This window comes from Hyaloscypha bicolor, assembly GCF_002865645.1.
Source record: "Hyaloscypha bicolor E unplaced genomic scaffold K444scaffold_126, whole genome shotgun sequence".
Lineage (NCBI taxonomy): Eukaryota > Fungi > Ascomycota > Leotiomycetes > Helotiales > Hyaloscyphaceae > Hyaloscypha > Hyaloscypha bicolor.
The window spans coordinates 975349-994960 of NW_020194628.1; positions in this window are offsets into that span (position 1 = coordinate 975349).

Sequence of the window (19612 nt, forward strand, 5' to 3'; positions counted from 1 at the left end):
AAAGATCTAAAAGTATTCTATTATAGTATTAATAAGCTTATATAAAAAGCTCTTTATCTAATTAGACTATTTCTTGTTTTTTTTAATAGCTTTCTAAATATCGGTTTACCAGGAATATATAGTACTATTATATAGGTATAGAAGTACTATTTATATAAGGTTAGTAAAGTTATTATTTAGAAGTAGGGATTATAGTATTATAGTATTAATATATAATCCCTAAATCTACTAAGCCTAAAGGGATCTAGTCTACTAGTCGAGTTACTAATAGGATGCGAGGTTATATAACTATATTTTGTATTTCATATCCTATTACCTATATCTTATTACCTATTACCTATATCCCGTATCCTATATCCCGTAACTATATATATAATTCCCAGAGAAATAGCTATACTAATACTAGAAACTCTCTAAAAACGTGAAAAATAGTATCTCTCTCTAATCGCATATAAATTCCTTAATCCGGCCTAATACCAGATTTCCCAAATGCTTTATATATCTATATTACTTCTGAGGTTTTGGTTATATGCTAAAGGCTGCGGCCTTTTATACGTAACTTCCCCTTTTATAATATCCTCCTATCTTATATATCTATTTTCTGCTCTATCTATACTCGACCTATTTCTCTATATCTAATTATATAGTATTCATATTAATTAGGCGCTTGAGGGCATTTATTAGCTTTGATTTTATTATGAAATCGGCAGAATTTAATTTTCCCTTAATTTACTTGACTTCTGTAATTTCTTATTATTTATATATCTAGTAGAGGCATATTATATTAATTATTAGGCGTTTCTCTCGAGTAGTACCCAATTTAATAAGATATTCATATAACGACTTCAAATCCGTATAGATAACTAGTAGTAGTTCTATTTCTAGTACTCTATTAATTATAGATTTAACTAAAGCGTCTATATTAAAACCGTAAGCCATACTATAGAGTTCCGAAGCTAGAATGCTTCTAGTAACTCTCTTGTATTTAGTAGAGAACTAGTAAATAATATTAGTATATCTAGTTCTATTTACTAGAACTAGAACGTATCTAATCTGGGAGGAGAGATCTTTATTATTTATAAATAAAGCATTTGTAAAAACGATTAAATATAAGGACTTCTTTACTAGCTTTACGAATTTTAGTTTTCTGGTAGTATTCTTAATTTGTTATTAAATATGCTTATTAAGTGCCTTTATATTAGTTTCCGAGGGTTTAATAGCTTGAGTAGTAATTAATAGGTTATATAAAGCTTCTAGTTAATAGATTAATATAATATATACTCCTTTTACGTATTAGGCAATATATTAGTTCTTAATAGAGAGATTTTAATAAATAGTACTCCTATTACTTATAGTAGTAGTATTCTTTATAGAAACGGTTCGGAGGTTCTTATACTAGTATTCCTATATAAGAGTAATTCCAGTAGTATTCGTATAAATAATACCTCTATTAAATTTGAGATCGTAATTAAAAGTAAGGGATTCATACTCCTTAGCCAAGAACTTAGCCTTATAGAGCTTTAGTTATTCTGCCTTTATAAAATCATTAGTTCTAATAAATAGAGTATTATTAGTTTAAAGGCCGACGATTCCGAAGGGTTACTTACTATAGAATAGGCAAGGGTTATAAGTCGACTATTTTATAGAAAGCTTATTAATATAGTAGGAATAGTAAGTTTTAAACTAGTGGTTCCCAGCTTCCGGTATGCCATATAGTGGTTTTATAACCTTTAGAACAAAATCATCCTTTAGATTTAGCTCTCTAGTAAGCTTATAGGATAGGTTAATATAGAAATTGCAATTGAGTAAGGTTATTAATTAGATATAAGCTTACGAGATATTATATAAATATAATTCCGTAGTATCTATTATTATAATAGTAATACTAAGGATAATTCTCTGGCTAATATATTAGATAGTAGGTAATTATATTAATATTATATATTTCTTACTATTATTATAAGCTTGGACGACTAGTCTCGACTTCTTAAGCTCTTTCTTTATATTCTTATTCTTAATCTTATTAATGAACCGGGAGTTAAAGATATATACCTCCTTTAGTACCTGAGATCTAGAAATAACCTTAAATATACCCTTTTCCAGGAGGCTAGCAACTTTAACTTAATGGGAATCCTTATATAGTTCGTTATCCTATAGGAATACTGTAATATCCGGGGTCTTATAAGGGCATTCTCTATTATGCTTTGGTAAAATAGCAGGAGGAATCATGCCCGTATTACCTTTGGCCTTGCTATTAGGTTCGGAAACAGGTTCAGGTTCGGGGCTATTAGTAATAACCTTAATATCTCCTATATAAAAGGGCTTTACGGAAATTAAACGGAAGGTAGTATTACTATATAGTAAAGCTAGTATGTAGTTCTTTCTATTAATAGCTACTAGCTTATATAGTCTATCCTAATTACTAGGTTAACTGGTATTTCCTTTATATTAAACGAGAATATTCGAATTTAGGGGTAGTTTATAGATATTAGTAGTACTAGGACTATTTCGGGTATTTAAAGCATTTGTAATTTAATATCTAGCTTAAAGCTTCTGAATTTCCACTATTACCTTCTTAAGTACTACTAATTACTATAATATAATAGGTAATAGGATATTATATTTAGTTATTTAAGGTAAAGTACCGTAAATTAAAAGGATTAGAATAATACTATTAGATCCTATAAAGTTATTAATAGTCTTAAAAGCTATTTGGAATACGGTATTCTTATTAATTCCGTTAACTTCGGCTATAATAATAAGATAGGTATATTAGATTAGGCTATAATAGTATTCTATAATTCTAATAGAGTTATAAGCTTCTATAGGAATAATCTTGACCTTGGTTCCTATAGTATTTATAAGCTAAATAAACTCCTTACTAGTAAACTGCTTTCTAGTATCTACTATAATCTAATTAGGAGGGCCTAAATAGTTATTAATCTAGTATTACTTAAGTATGTCCCAGATATATATTATACTAATATTCTGGAGCCATTAGCCGGCTTAATATTAAATGCCTTTATTAATAATATAAAGTATAGGCTTACCGGAAATATAGAAAATATTAATAATAATAAAGTAATTAAAGCTAATATTATCTCTTAGGTTAAACTTGAATTATCCGGGTAATTGGCTATATTTCTGGTATTACTTATAGTACTTTATAAGATACTTAAGGGCTTTTATATTAATATTATAGCTTATTTATTCTAGTATATTTCAGAGCTTACTAATAAATAAATAACTAAAATAATAATATAGATATTATAATTTAACCTTTATAAGAAAGTAGGGGTTATAAGTAAAGAATTCGGAAATAAAGCCTTATAATATAGTATTCCAAAGCAGGAAAGAATATCCAAAACGTTATATTATAAGTATGTATTTTCCGGTAAAAGTAATAAGATAATTAGTAAAATTATTAAAGTAGATCCCTAGCTTATTTATATTAGCTAAGCTAAGCAAAAATAAAGTCTTTAAAGGTATAATATAGAATTATACTTGCCTAATTAGTATACTTACTATTATAGATCTAATAGAAGATATAAATCCGATACTAAACTAGATATTAACTTGACCTTTAGTGGTTTTATTAAGTTTAATACTATTATTAGTTTACTAGAAAGCTTAGAATTAGTTAGAACTAGCAATTAAGTATCTAGAGGCTCCGGTATTAATTATAATTCTGTAAAAGCAGTAAGTATTATATCTTGATATACCATTAATTATAAAAGTCTAGGTATCTTTTATTAAAGGTTTAATAAGCTCTAAGGTATGATTTTCGCTTATTATCTAGTATATAAGGGAAAAGAAAGTAAGGTTATCTATAAAGGTATTAGCTATAGTTATTAGTAGAGTAAGAGCGGTAAGAGCGGCTAAAAAGCTCTCGACTAAAATAAAGTAGAAATCTGGGTAATATTCCTTTTCTTTATCTATTTCCGTTAATAAAGCCTTAAAAGTATTATTTACTAGTTTGTCCTTATTACCCTTATTACCCTTTTTGCCTTTAGCTTTAGTAATATACTATATATAAGTATTACTAAAGTATTTATTAAAATTGCAGGTATTTCGGGATCTGAACTAATAAATATTTCTATTCCTAAATCAAGTTTTCTTAGCCTCTTATTTCTCCGGTATATGCTTCTATAAGTAGTATTCGGGTTTCTTATATATAAAATATAACTTCGGGGCATAATTATTATAATTACAGGACTTAAAGTAATTATTACGGATTCCGAAGTTACGGTTAGGTCTATATTAATGATTTCCGGAGGGATAATAGCTTAGAGGGTTCTGAGAGTAATATTATTAATTAGTAAAAAAGGTTTCGGGATTAGCTTATTATTTGCTCTTATATATAATAATAAATAACTAGAGCTTATTAATAAGTTAGCCGAGATTTGCAAGAGAGTCTGAGATTACGTATTTATATATCCGGGAGCCTTAGTAAGAGGTAATAATTTTATTATAAAGGAATTTGGTATTTCGTAAGTTAGGTATAAGACCATACTATAATTAATATAGTTTATTAATTAGTAATTAAATAGTCTTAAATATTGTCTTTTCCGGAAATTTAGCTATTATAGAGGCTAATATAGTAGTATTTTACTTATCTAAATTCCAATATTTGAATTCAGGGCCTTTAAAGAAGCTATAAATATTAATATAAGCCTCTTTATATATATATTAAGAGAGCTAGTTATTATAGAAGTGGTCTTGAGCTAGTTTCTTTAGTATAGTAGGAAAAGCTCGTATTAGTACCTCTTATAAAAGCTTTATATATTAGTAGATATTAAGGAAAATAGTAAGTTTGTAGTTAAAATTACTATTAGATTTATTATACTTTTACTCTTTAGTATAGATCTTGGCAACTTCCCTAATAAGTCTTATAATTAAAGGGAATTAGGAGTTATTCGAATATAGTTATAGTAGTAGTAGTAGTAGGAATATACTATTTGCTTCTAGAGCTTCCGTACTAGTATATAAATCTAGTAGAGGTATAGGATATAATAGTAGAGGGAATAGTAAAGAAAATAATAGTAATATAGGAATATTAAAAATAATAGGTTCTAGATACTTATTTTTTATAAGGGTAATAAAGCCTAATAGGATCGGTTCCTTAATAAGGTCTGATCTGGCTACTAATATATCCTTATTTAACTATATATATTATTTATTTTCTTTTATAATAGTATATAGGGTATTTGTAATAATATTAGTACTACTATTTTATTATATAAATATATTACCGTATTAAAGGGTTTTATATAGGTATAGTATTTCCGGGAGTTCGAATTTATTAAAGTTTCCTTAATAAGTAAAGTTTTTAAAGTTATATCTAAATAGCTCCTAAAGGTTATTATTAACTATTTTATAGAGAATATATTAAAATAGCTTGGTATTTAAGAACTTATTTATCTCGTTTACCTTAGTAAAGTTCAGGTTAATCCTATATTTCTATTTTCTTACTAATTTCTTGAAATTATTATTATTTATAGAGTAATTAGATTAGATAGATCTAATAAAGAAATTATCTATTATAGTATATTCTGCTATTATATATTCTATAGGCTCGTACCTAGTTCGAGGTATAATAGTTTATAAGGAGGGTAGGTTTATAAGAAGAAGGGTAGTTTGTAAGATAGGTAATTTATAATAGGTATTATATTCGAGGTAAAAATTTCGTCTATAATAAGAAATTTAGTAAGTAAAATTTAAGGAGTAAAATATCGAGATTCCGGAAGAACTCGATGGTTCTAAAGCTCAAGAGCCCCAGGGATTTAAAAGAAGGTGGTTTTTGAGAGGGTTTTGTAGGAGTTAAATAGGAATAGAATAAGATAGTCAAATAACTAATTATTTTGGTACTTGGTAAGATTAAGTACCCTTCCTGCCTATATAACCAAATTATAGGTAATAGAACTAATAGATATTCCCTCCTTTAATATAGTATAATCAGACCTTAGTAAGATTAAGTATCTTTTCTGCCTATATAACCGAATTACAGGTAATAGGATTAATAGTTATTTCCTCTTTGACTAGAATAATGGCTTTGCCCCTAAGTAACCGAATCTTAGGCAAGTATAGCTTAATTCTTTCTGATCTATATATATAAATAGACCTTATTCTAATCTGAATACAAACTAATTAGTATCGGTTTACCAGGAATATATAGTATTATTATATAGGTATAGAAGTACTATTTATATAAGGTTAGTAAAGTTATTATTTAGAAGTAGGGATTATAGTATTATAGTATTAATATGTAATCCCTAAATCTGCTAAGCCTAAAGGGATCTAGTCTACTAGTCGAATTACTAATGGGATATAAGGTTATATAACCATGTTCTGTATCTCATATCCTATTACCCATATCCCATTGCCCATTACCCATATCCCGTGTCCCGTGTCCCGTAACTACGCACGTGACTCCCAGAGGAACAGCTATACCAATACTAAACCTTAATAGAAAAACTTTTATTATTATTCTCTTTATTAGATTTAGTAATCTCAAATAAAATATAAATAGAATATCTAAAAGCAGATAAATACTTTAAAATAATTAGAATCTATAAAAGAGAATTAAGAAAAAGAAGCTTATAATATTTTTAGTAATTAAAAGTTCTATAAAAAAGAGTTATATAATAGATATATAAGAGATTAGAATAGCTAAATAAGAATAACTAGAAATATATTTCTAGTAATAAAAATCTCAGCTAATAATATTATAGTAAGAACTATTACTTTTATTCTTTAGAATAAATAAAACTATATTAAATTAAAACAAGCTTTAGAATAGTATAGAGAACTTATAGTAATTTATATAAGAAATTTCTCTAAAACTAGTATAAGTAGAATAAGAAATATAAGGCTTTAATATAGACTTCTTTATTTTTAGTAAAAGAGTACTAGAAATATTAGAAGATATTATAGAAATCTAAACTTTAATATTTTATTAAAAGTAAGCTTTATATTAATAATTAAGAGTTATATTTATAGCAGACTTATAAGCTACTTAATATTATCTAAAGTTAGTAAAAAATAAAATAAAAATATCTTGAATTTATAAACCGGAATTAATTTAATAATAATATAAGAAAAGGTAAAAGCTATAGTTATAATAACTAAAAGCTTAAAAAGAGATTTCTGGAAAGATATTAAAGAAAAGTATTTAATAAAAGACTCTAGAATTAGTAGAAAGAGAAGTTTTATATAGAGTTTCCTGAAATTTAGTAATCTGAAAAAATAATATATACTAAGTCTATTCGAATTAGAATATTAATATAGCTTTATAAAACCTATATATTAGACGAATTTCGTTATTTTAAAGCTTTCTAATTAGATGAAACAAGTAAAATATAGTATTATATCTTTCTAGAAGATATATTATAATAAGAATTACTAAATTAGAGCTAGTATAATTACTTTATTTAATTAGAATCTATATACTTATTTCTTAAAGCTTTATATTTTATTTAAACTCTTTTCTAGCTAGTTTAATTAATTCTTTTACTATTTAATATAATTCTCTATTTTATAATCTTTATATATATTAACTAATTATTAATAAGAATAATAAAAAGAAGTTTATTATATAAAACTAGATATTTTTATTAATATAAATATAAATAGCTTATTTTTTTTATTTCTATTTTCTAGCTAGCTAATATTAAATAAAATATAATATAATACTCGGAATTTAATTTATATTATCTTATAACTTTAAGTATTAGAATATTATCTAGCTATTATATCTAGTTTTATTTAGAAAAGAGTTCTATTTATATAAACTTAAAAATATTATATATTTTTTATTTCTTATTAAAACAAAATCTAACTATATATAGCTTTAAAAATATTTATTAACTTATTATACTATTAATTAATCTTATTACTAAATCGAGCTAGCTTATAATTTAGAATTTAAATAATTATTTAATTAAATTAAAGAAATTATTTAAAAATATATATATTTTAATAAAGAAAAAAAACATTTCAAATATAGTTAAAATAATTAAGGAAATATATAATTAGTTAAAGGAATTATAAATAGATAAATTCGAATTAGAAGAGTTCTTTAGGCCTATTTATATAAAAGATTAATTAATTAAAGAAAATGTTTTATAATTTAGTTATTTTATATTATATTTCTCAAATTATTTAATTACTTGGCTTTATTTATTATATATAAGCCTAAATTAAATATATATTTCTTTCTAGAATTATATTACTTTTAAAATATATAACTTTTATTCTATAAGTTCTTATAACTTTAATAAAGCTTTTTCTAAAACCTATATATTTATATTTAGGAAATAAGAATAATAATAAATTCGGTATTTTACTAATATTTCAGTTTTAGTTTAATATATATTTTTAAGCTAATTCTATTTCTTTTATACTTTATTTATTTCTATTTTCTTTTTAATTTCTTACTTTATTTTTTATATTTATTATTTATATTTCTCTAGAAAATATTTCTATTTTTACTAATATTATTAATACTAAAACTATAATTAAATATATTTATTAACCTATTTATTTATTTTAGTTATAAGTATTTTTATTTTAAATTTTCTATAAAATATATTATTATTTTTAAGCTATCTAATTATATTTAATTAGTTTTTAATTAGATATTATTTTTAATTCTTTTAATAAAATCTCTTTATTTTATATTTCTTTATTTTTAATTATTTTATAAAGCTCGAGTTTTCCCGAAACTTTAATTACTTTTAAATAAACTCTTATATAATAATTATTACTTGCTATATTTTTAGTTATTTTTAAAATCTATTTCTTATAATTAATTTTAGGAAAATTATAATAGTACTAATTAAATTATAAAATATAAAAAAATGAGATATATAATAAAATATTATATAGAAATAAGTTAAGAAATAATTTAAGAAATTTATTAGAGTTTATTAGATTAAAAATATTTTCAAATTCTATAAACTTTTATTTAATATAATCTTATAATATTTCTATAATTAAGATTAATTTAAGGTTTAGAATTAGATAAATAAAGATACTAATATAAAAGAATATATTTATTTACTCGAGAATATTAACTTAATTAAAGAAATTATTAAATTTAAAATTAATAAAATAAATAGCTTAATAGAGAGTTATAAAGATAAAGAAAAAAAGAAATAGTTAAAGATAAAAGAGGAAGTCTAATTTAGAAAAGAAAATATCTATAAATATTAGAAAAAGATATAAATCTTTTTATTAATTATTTTAAAACCCTAAAGCTAATAATACTAAAATTCAAGTTTATTTTTTATAAGACTAAAATATAAAGTATAAAAGATATTTATTATTTCGAGATCTAATTTTTCTAGTTTTTTATATATTCTTTTAATTAATCTTATTTAGAGAGAATTAAAGAATTTAAAAAGGAAATATATTATTTATAAAAGTAATAAGTTATAGGAAATTAATAAGAAATTTTTTTTAGAGAAAAATAAGAAAGCTTATTTATTTTTAACTAGTAAACTTATTATTAAAAATAAGAATACTAAAAAGACTTAGAAAAAATAATATAGTTATATTAGAAAAAATAGAAAGAAATATAAATATATGAAATATTTATTTAAAGAAATATATTTTTAATTTAGGAGAAATAAATAAATATTTTATATTTCGGGAATTTTAAATTAGTAAAGATTTCTAATAAAAGAAAATATAAGATAGCTTATTATATATAAAATTAGTAATAATTAAAGTATAATAAAATATACTAAGCTAGTAAACTAGATTTACCTGTATTTATAATATAATATAAATAGTAAAATAAAATATTAAAAAAAGAAAGAAAAAGAAAAAGACATAAAAAATAGTAAAATATATTTCGAATAAGATATTTAATAAATAATTTAATTTTATATCTCTTTATATAATAGGTTTTCTATTAACTTTAATTTAATAAGAATTTTTTAAATACTTTATTAAAATTATATTATTAATTTCTTTAATATTACTATAATTTCTTAATTCTTTATATTAGAATTAAGAAATCTATTCTTTATTTCTTTTAGCTTTTAGTAATTACTTTAACTAATATTTAGTTAATTTTACTATTCCTATATTAACCTTAATTTCTATTAGATATATTTTCTATATTAAGCTATATAAATCTTTTATTAATTATTTATTTCTAGTAAATCTCTAAGAAATAATATCTTATTTAATTCTTTTATTAGTAGTAATTATAATTTTTTATAAAACTAATAAAGAATTCTTTTATATTAGACTACTAATCTAATATACTAAGCTCGATATATTAATTAGCTCTAGCTATTAGAAGAATTCCTTTAATACTAATATAATATTAATATTAAGAATAAAAATATAGTTAGATAAAGAACTAGGAAATATAAGAGAAATAAGAAATAAAAATAAAGAAAGTAATAAAATGAACTATAATAAATAAATTAGTTAATTATATATAAAAGTAAGAATAATTATTTATTTATTATAAAAGAACTATAAAGGCTATTAAGAAAAATATTAAAGCTATTTTAAAGACTATAAAGATAATTACTAAAGCTTAGAAAAAGACTAAAGTTATTATAAAAGTAATAAAATAAAAGCAAATATTTCGAATAAATAAAAAAAAAGCTTTAAATAAAGCTAAGAACTAAGAAATATAAAGAAAAACTAAAGAGGTATTTAATATTATATAATTATAATTATTTAATTATCTAGTATAAATAAAGTTAATAATTATATTATAAGAAAATAGTAAACTTAAATAATAAATATAAACTAATAATATTTATTAAGAAATATTTATTATATATTTCGGTATTAAAAAAACTTTTAGATTTATTAATAGTAAAGAGCTATAAGATATATTTAAAAGAGATTTCTATTTTAGTATTTTTATTCTAAAAAATAAAAAATAAAATAATAGCTTTTCTATAATTATAATAAAAGATATAATTAAATATTACTAGAGTATTAGAATATAAAAGATTAATATTTAAATACTAGATTTAGTAAAGTTAATTTTAATACTAAAGCTAAAATAAGATAAGAAATTATTATTTATTTTAATATATTAGCTAATTAAATAGTTAATAACGCTTTTAATTTCCTAAATATTATAATTCTATTAATTAGTATTAATCTCTTATTACTCGGCTTTTTAATTTACTTTTTCTTTTTTTATAATTCCTGTAATATATTTAGAAATAATAAAATTCAGGAAATCTAAAATAAATAGGCTATTATTATAGTCTAGAGAAAAACCGGGTTTAAAGATTATATATAATAGACTTTATTAAGTATTAGGCTATTATTATACTTAATTACTTATAATTAGAAAAGAAGAAATCTGCTTTTAAAGAATTTAGAACTTATAAACTAGATTAAAATTCTAATTCGAGCTAGATTTATATAATCTTATTAATATCTAGCTAAACCTTAATTATATCTAATATTATAATTTATATACTAATAATACTTATTAATTATTATATAAGAGATAAAATAAACCAGCCTAAAAAAATTTTTATTAAATAAAATTTTCTAGATTAGCTCTTTATTATTAGTTATTAAAATTAGATTATTAATAAAGAACTATTTAACTAATTATATAATATTTTTTATTATATTAAAATAGATATAGAAAGATATTCTAAAAACTATAATATTTATATTAGAAATATTAACTAAATAAAAGAAATTATAAGAAAAATCAAATAGATTTCTTTTATATATAAATATAAAGAAAGATATAGTATTTATTATAATTATAAGAAATAGAAATTCTAATATTAGTAGAAATATAAGTATAGTAATTATAAAAATAAATTCCTATAATTTAATAAGAATTATAATTATATAGAAAATAAGAAATTATATAATAATATATATAAATATTTATAATTATAACTAATAAGAATAAGCTATAAATATCTTGAGCTTAATAATTTTAAAAGGCTTTAAATAAAAGAAAAAGAAATCTTTTTATATAAAAATAATATAATAATATAAGTTATATTATAATTTTATAGAATTATTTCTCGAACTAGAAAAAAAAAATAGTTTTATATAAAAATAATATAATAATATAAATTATATTATAATTTTATAGAATTATTTCTCGAGCTAGAAAGAAAAATAGTTTAATATAGAAATAATATAATAATACGAGTTATATTATAATTTTATAGAATTATTTCTTAAGTTAAAAAAGAAAATAGTTTTATATAAAGATAATATAATAATATAAGTTATATTATAATTTTATAGAATTATTTCCTGAATTAGAAAAGGAAATAGTTTTATATAGAAATAATATAATAATATAAGTTATATTATAATTTTATAGAATTATCTTTTTAGATTTCTTATTAATTAGCTATTAAAATTAATAAATAATATATTAATTATTTTAATTCAGATTTATATATATATATTTAATTACTTTTATAATTTATTAATAATATTATAATAAAAGGCAAAATTAAATTAAGAATTAATTATTTTTTTACTTTTTACTTTTATATTTAAAATCTATTATATAATTTAAATAGTAATAGAATTATGAAATTAATAAGCTTATTATATATATAAAAAATTAAATTTTAAAGAATTATTAATATTTATATTAATTATTTATTATTTATTATTAATAAATATTAATATTCAAATTTATAACTTATATAATTTATAAAAAGTTTTAAATATATTATTTAATAATTATTATATTAATTTTAAGATAATTAAATTAATTAAATTTTATTATTTTTTAATATATATTTCTTTAATATTATATATATTTTAAATATTTTATTTTATTATTTAATATATTATTAATAAAAATAGCTTATAATTTAGGCTATTTAATTATTAAATTTTTTTATAAAAATAGCTTGAAATTTTAATTATTGAATTATTAAAATTAATATAAATAGCCTAGTATTTAAATAGCTAAATAGCTAAAGCTTAAATTTTAATAATTAAATAATTAAAGCTTAATTTTAATAATTAAATAACTAAAGCTTGAATTTAAATTTAAAACTATAAATAGCAAAATAACTATTATAATAATTAAGAAGTTTAAAAGAATTATAACTAAATAAAAAGGCTAAATAAAGAAATATATTTTGGCTTTTATAATAAATAAATAAAAACTTTTTATTTAAATTAAAAAAATAACCGGAGGCCTAATTCTTTTATTAATTTATTATTTTTTTATCTAGTAAAATATAATATATATTAATAAAAGAATCTAGTTTAAAATAAAAAAAATAATAAATAACTAATATATTTATAAATAAAAAAATATTTTTCTAGTTTAAGCCAAGCCTTTTTATTAATATAAATTATATTTTACTAAATAAAGAAATAATTTAATAATAATAATATATATAATTATATTAAAAACAAAAATATAATAATTTAAAATAATTTTTAGCTTAAATCTAAAATAGAATAAATAAATTAAATAAATTAAATATATTAATAAGAAAACAATTAAATTAATTATTATATTTTAAGCTATTTTATATTTAATTTAAATTATATTTTAAATAAATATATTTAAGTTTTATAAAACTATTTTAGAGAAAAGATTTAATAAAAATAAATATTTACTAAATTAGAAGTTATTTAAATTAAAGTATTTTATATTTTTATAAATATTTTGAAATTATAGCTCTAATAATCTTTTAGTCTGAAATAATTATATTATTAATAAAATTATAGCTTTTTAGTTTATTTTTATAATAGTTTATATTATTATATTTTTATAAATATAAATATATAATTAGAAATATAAAAATTAGAATTAGTATAAAGCATTATTTTAATATTATTTAATTATTATTATTATATTATTTATAATAAATTATTTTTTATTTTTTAGTAAAAGTTCTTAAAATATTTTATTTAATTATTATTAATTTATAATAATAACTATTATTTAAAAAAATTAGATATTAAAATAATTATTTAGATTTATAATAATATTTATAAGAATTTTAAAAACAGAAATTTATAAATTCATATTTAAAATAATAATATTAATAATTATATTAATATAGTAGTTTAATATAAATAAAGAAACTAGTAATTAAAAGCTTTTATAAATATTTAAAATACTAGTTTAGTTTATATTATTAAATTAATAAAATTAAAAAAGCTTTAAAAAAAGTATATATATTTATAAATAACTAATTCTTTATTTAGATAATATAATAATTAAGATACTAGTTTAATATTTATTATAATTTAATAAAGCCAAATTATAAAGAATATTAAATAAATTAATATTATACTAGAAAATATATTATCTAAAATATTTAAAAAAAAAAACTAGCTTTTTAAATAAATAATAAAATATAAGAGCTTTAAATATAGAATTATTTTAATACTAATTCCTAAAATAAAACTCTTTTATAAAAGAATTCTTAAACAGGCTAGCTTTAAGATATAAATATAATTAAAAATAATAAATACTTTTATAAGTATTATTATTTATTATTAATTTAAATATTAATAAATAAGATTAGCCTAAATAATTATTTATTTAAAATTAAATAAATGAAGAAATTCTAATATAAATATAAAAGTACTTTTTATATAAATTATAAAAGTATTATTTTTTTATAAATATATTTTTTGAAATATTAAATTAATATTTTTATATTTATAATATATAATAAAAGTTATAAACTTTTTATTATTAACTAGATTTTTTAATTAATTCTGGTATTATTATAATAAAATAATAAAATAATTAATTTATAATTAAAAAAGAAATAGTATTAATATTATAAATAAAATATATAATTATAAGTTTTTAAAAAATTATTATTATTAAAATTATATAGAAATATAAAAAATATATATTATAATTAGAAATTAATATAATTATATTTAATTATAAGATTTTATTTATTTATTATTATTTTATATAATACTTTTAGCTTTATATATAAATAAAGAACCTGAATTTTATATTTAAAATTTGAATTATAAATAGTATTTCTTATTATTAGTATAGCTATTTCTTTAGAAGTTATATATATAGTTACAAGATACGAGATATAAAATATAGATAACGGGATATAGGTAATAGAATATAAAATACAGGATATAGTTATATAATTTTATATTCTATTAATAACTTAACTAGTAGCTAGTTTCTATTAGACTTAGTAGATTTAGGAATTATATATTAATATTATAATACTATAATTCTTACTTCTAAATAATAACTTTACTAACTTTATATAATTAGTATTTTATAACTATATAATAGTATTATATATTACTAGTAAACTAATACTAATTAGTTTATATATATATAGATTAGATAGTAAAAAGAATTAAGTTATATTTATTCAAGATTCGGTTCCTTAAAAATAAAGCTATTATTCTATATTAAAGAAAGAATAACTATTAATTACCTTTATCTATAATTCGGTTCTATAGAAAGAGAAAGATACTTAATCTTACTAAGGCCTGACTAAGCTATATTAAAAAGAGGAAATAATAGTTGCTTTTATTTATAATTCTGTTCTATAGAAAGAAAAGATACTAATTCTTACTAACTATTAAATAGTTAGCTACTTAACTATCTAACTATCTTATAAAACTACTTTCTTTATAAAAAATCACTCTTTTTATAACTATCTAAATATCTAGAGCTCTTGAGTTTCAGAATTATTAAGTTCTTCCGGAATCTCGATATTTTACTTCTTAAAATTTCACTTTCTAAATTTCTTATTTTAGACGATATTTTTATCTTAAATATAATAATCTCTACTTATCTACTTTATAAACTACCCTTCTTTTTACGAATCTGCCCTTTTTACGAATTACTATAATAAATAATTTCTTTATTAGATCTATCTAATCTAATTATTCTATATTTATAAGAACTAATAATTTCAAGAAAATAGTAATAAAATAGAAATATAGAATTAATCTAGATATTACTATAATATATAAAATATTAGAGTTTTTAGATATTAAGCTATTTTAATATATTCTTTATAAAATAGTTAATAATAACTTTTAAAAACTATTTAGATATAACTTTAAAAACTTTATTTATTAAAAGAACTTTAATAAACTTAAACTTCCGGAAATACTATATTTATATAAAGTTCTTTAATATAGTAATATATATATATAATAGAATACTAGTACTTTTACTATTATAATTATTTTATTTTCTATTATTAAAAAAGATATATAGTATATCTAGACAAATAAAGATCTATTAGTAGCTAGACTAGACTTTATTAAAAGACTAATTCTATTAGGCTTTATTATTCTTACTAAGAACAAATATCTAGAACTTATTATTTTTAATATTTCTATACTATTATTATTCTTTTTATTTCTATATTCTATATCTCTATTAGATTTATATACTAGTATAGAAGCTTTAGAAATAAATAATATATTTTTACTAGCTTTACTACTACTACTAGCTCTATTATTACTATTATAACTATATTCGAATACCTTTTAATTACTTTTAATTATAAGACTTATTAAGAAAGTTACTGAAGTTTATATTAAAAAATAAAAGTATAATAGATTTAATAGTAATTTTAACTATAAACTTACTATTTTCCTCGATATCTACTAATATATAGAGCTTCTATAAAAGGTACTAATATAAGCTTTTCCTATTATACTAAAAGAACTAACTTAAAACTACTTCTATAATAACTAGCTCTCTTAATATATATATAAAAAGGCTTGTATTAATATTTATAGCTTCTTTAAAAGCTCTAGATTTAAATATTAAAATTTAGATATATAGAATACTATTATATTAGCTTCTGTAATAGTTAAATTCCCGGAAAAGACAATATTTAAGACTATTTAATTACTAATTAACGAATTATATTAACTATAATATAGTTTTATATTTAATTTATAAAATACTAAATTCCTCTATAATAAAATTATTATCTCTTATTAAGGCTTCCGGATATATAGATATATAATCTTAGACTTTTCTATAAATCTCGGCTAGTTTACTAATAAGCTCTAGTTATTTATTATTATATATAAGAGTAAATAATAAACTAATCCCGAAATCTTCTTTACTAATTAATAATACTACTTTTAGAATTCTTTAAGCTATTATTTCTCTAGAAATCGTTAATATAAATCTAGCTATAATTTCGGAATCTGTTATAATTATTTCAAGTTCTATAATTATAATAATTATATTCCGAAATTGTATTTTATATATAAGAAGCCCGAATACTACTTATAAAAGTATAGACTAAAGAAATAAAAGGTTAAGAAGACTCGGTTTAAAGATAGAAATATCTATTAGTTTAAATTCCGAAATACTTATAACTTTAATAAATACTTTAGTAGTATTTATATATAGTATATTATTAAAGCTAAAAGCGAAAAAGGCAATAAGAATAGTAAGAATAAACTAGTAAATAATACTTTTAAGGCTTTATTAGTAGAAACGAATAAAGAAAAGAAATACTATTTAGATTTCTATTTTATTTTAATTAAAAGCTTTTTAGCTGCTTTTACTACTTTTATTTTACGAATAACTATAGTTAATATTCTTATAAATAACTTTATTTCTCTTTTTCTTATATATTAGATAATAAATAAAAACTATATATTAGAGTCTATTAAACTTTTAATAAAGGATATTTAGACTTTTATAATTAATAATATATTAAAATATAATACTTATTACTTTTATAAAATTATAATTAATACTAGAACCTTTAGATATTTAACTACTAGTTCTAATTAATTTCAAGCTTTCTAGTAGACTAATAATAGTATTAAACTTAATAAAACTATTAAAAGTCAAGTTAATATCTAGTTTAATATCGGATCTATATTTTTTATTAGATCTATAATAGTAAATATATTAATTAGATAAGTATAATTATATATTATATTTTTAAAGACTTTATTTTTATTTAGCTTAACTAATATAGATAAGCTAGAGGTCTACTTTAATAATCTTACTAATTATTTTATTACTTCTACTAGAAAATATATACTTATAATATAATGTTTTAAATATTCTTTTCTGCTTTAGAATACTATACTATAAGGTTTTATTTCCAAATTATTTATTTATAATTCTTGCTTTTTTATAAAAGTCAAATTGTAATATCTATACTATTATTTTAGTTATTTATCTATTAGTAAGCTCCGAAATATACTAGAATAAATAGACTATAATATTAATATAAAAGCTTTTAAGTATTTTATAAAATACTATAAATAATACTAGAAATATAGCTAATTATCTAGATAATTTAAATTTAATTTAAAAGATAATATTAGCTTTAACTATTCTATTATTATTAATATTTTCTATATTTTTAGTAAGCTTATATTTTATATTATTAATAAAGGCACTTAATATTAAGCCGGCTAATAGCTTTAGAATATTAGTATAATATATATCTGAAATATATTTAAATAATACTGAATTAATAACTATTTAGGCCCTTTTAATTAGATTATAGTAGATACCGGAAAATAGTTTACTAGTAAAAAGTTTATTTAGTTTATAAATACTATAGAAACCAAAGTCAAAATTATTTCTATAGAAGCTTATAATTCTATCGGAATTATAGAATACTACTATAGCCTAATCTAATATATCTATCTAATTATTATAGCTGAAGTTAATAGAATTAATAAGAATATTATATTCTAGATAGCTTTTAAAGCTATTAATAACTCTATAGAATCTAATAATATTATTTTAACTCTTTTAGTTTATAGTATTTTATCTCGAATAACTAAATATAATATTTTATTATTTACTATATTATAGTAATTAGTAGTATTTAAAAAGGTAATAGTAGAAATTAAGAAGTTTCGAACTAGATATTAAATTATAAATACTTTAAATATCTGAAATAGTTCTAGTACTACTAATATCTATAAACTATTTCTGAATTCAGATATTTTTATTTAGTATAAAGAGAATACTAGTTAATCTAATAGTTAGAATAGACTATATAAGCTAGTAGCTATTAATAGAAAGAACTATATACTAACTTTATTATATAATAATACTCTCTTTTATTTAATCTCTATAAAGCCCTTTTATATAGAGGATATTAAAGTTATTACTAATAACTCTAAATCTAAATCTATTTTCGAACCTAATAATAAAGCTAAAAGTAATACAGATATAATTTCTCTTATTATTTCTATTATTTTACTAAAATATAATAGAGAATACTTTTATAAAATTCCGGATATTATAGTATTTTTATAGAATAACGAACTATATAAGGATTTCTATTAAGTTAAGGTTACTAGCCTTCTGAAAAGAAGTATATTTAAGGTTACTTCTAAATCTCAGGTATTAAAAGAAGTATATATCTTTAATTTCCGGTTTATTAATAAGATTAAAAATAAGAATATAGAAAGAAAGCTTAAAAAGTCGAGACTAGTTATTTAAATCTATAATAATAATAAAAAATATATAGTATTAATATAATTACTTACTATTTAATATATTAGTTAAGAATTATTCTTAATATTACTACTATAATAATAGATATTATAAAATTATATTTATATAATATCTCGCAAGCTTATATCTAATTAATAACCTTATTTA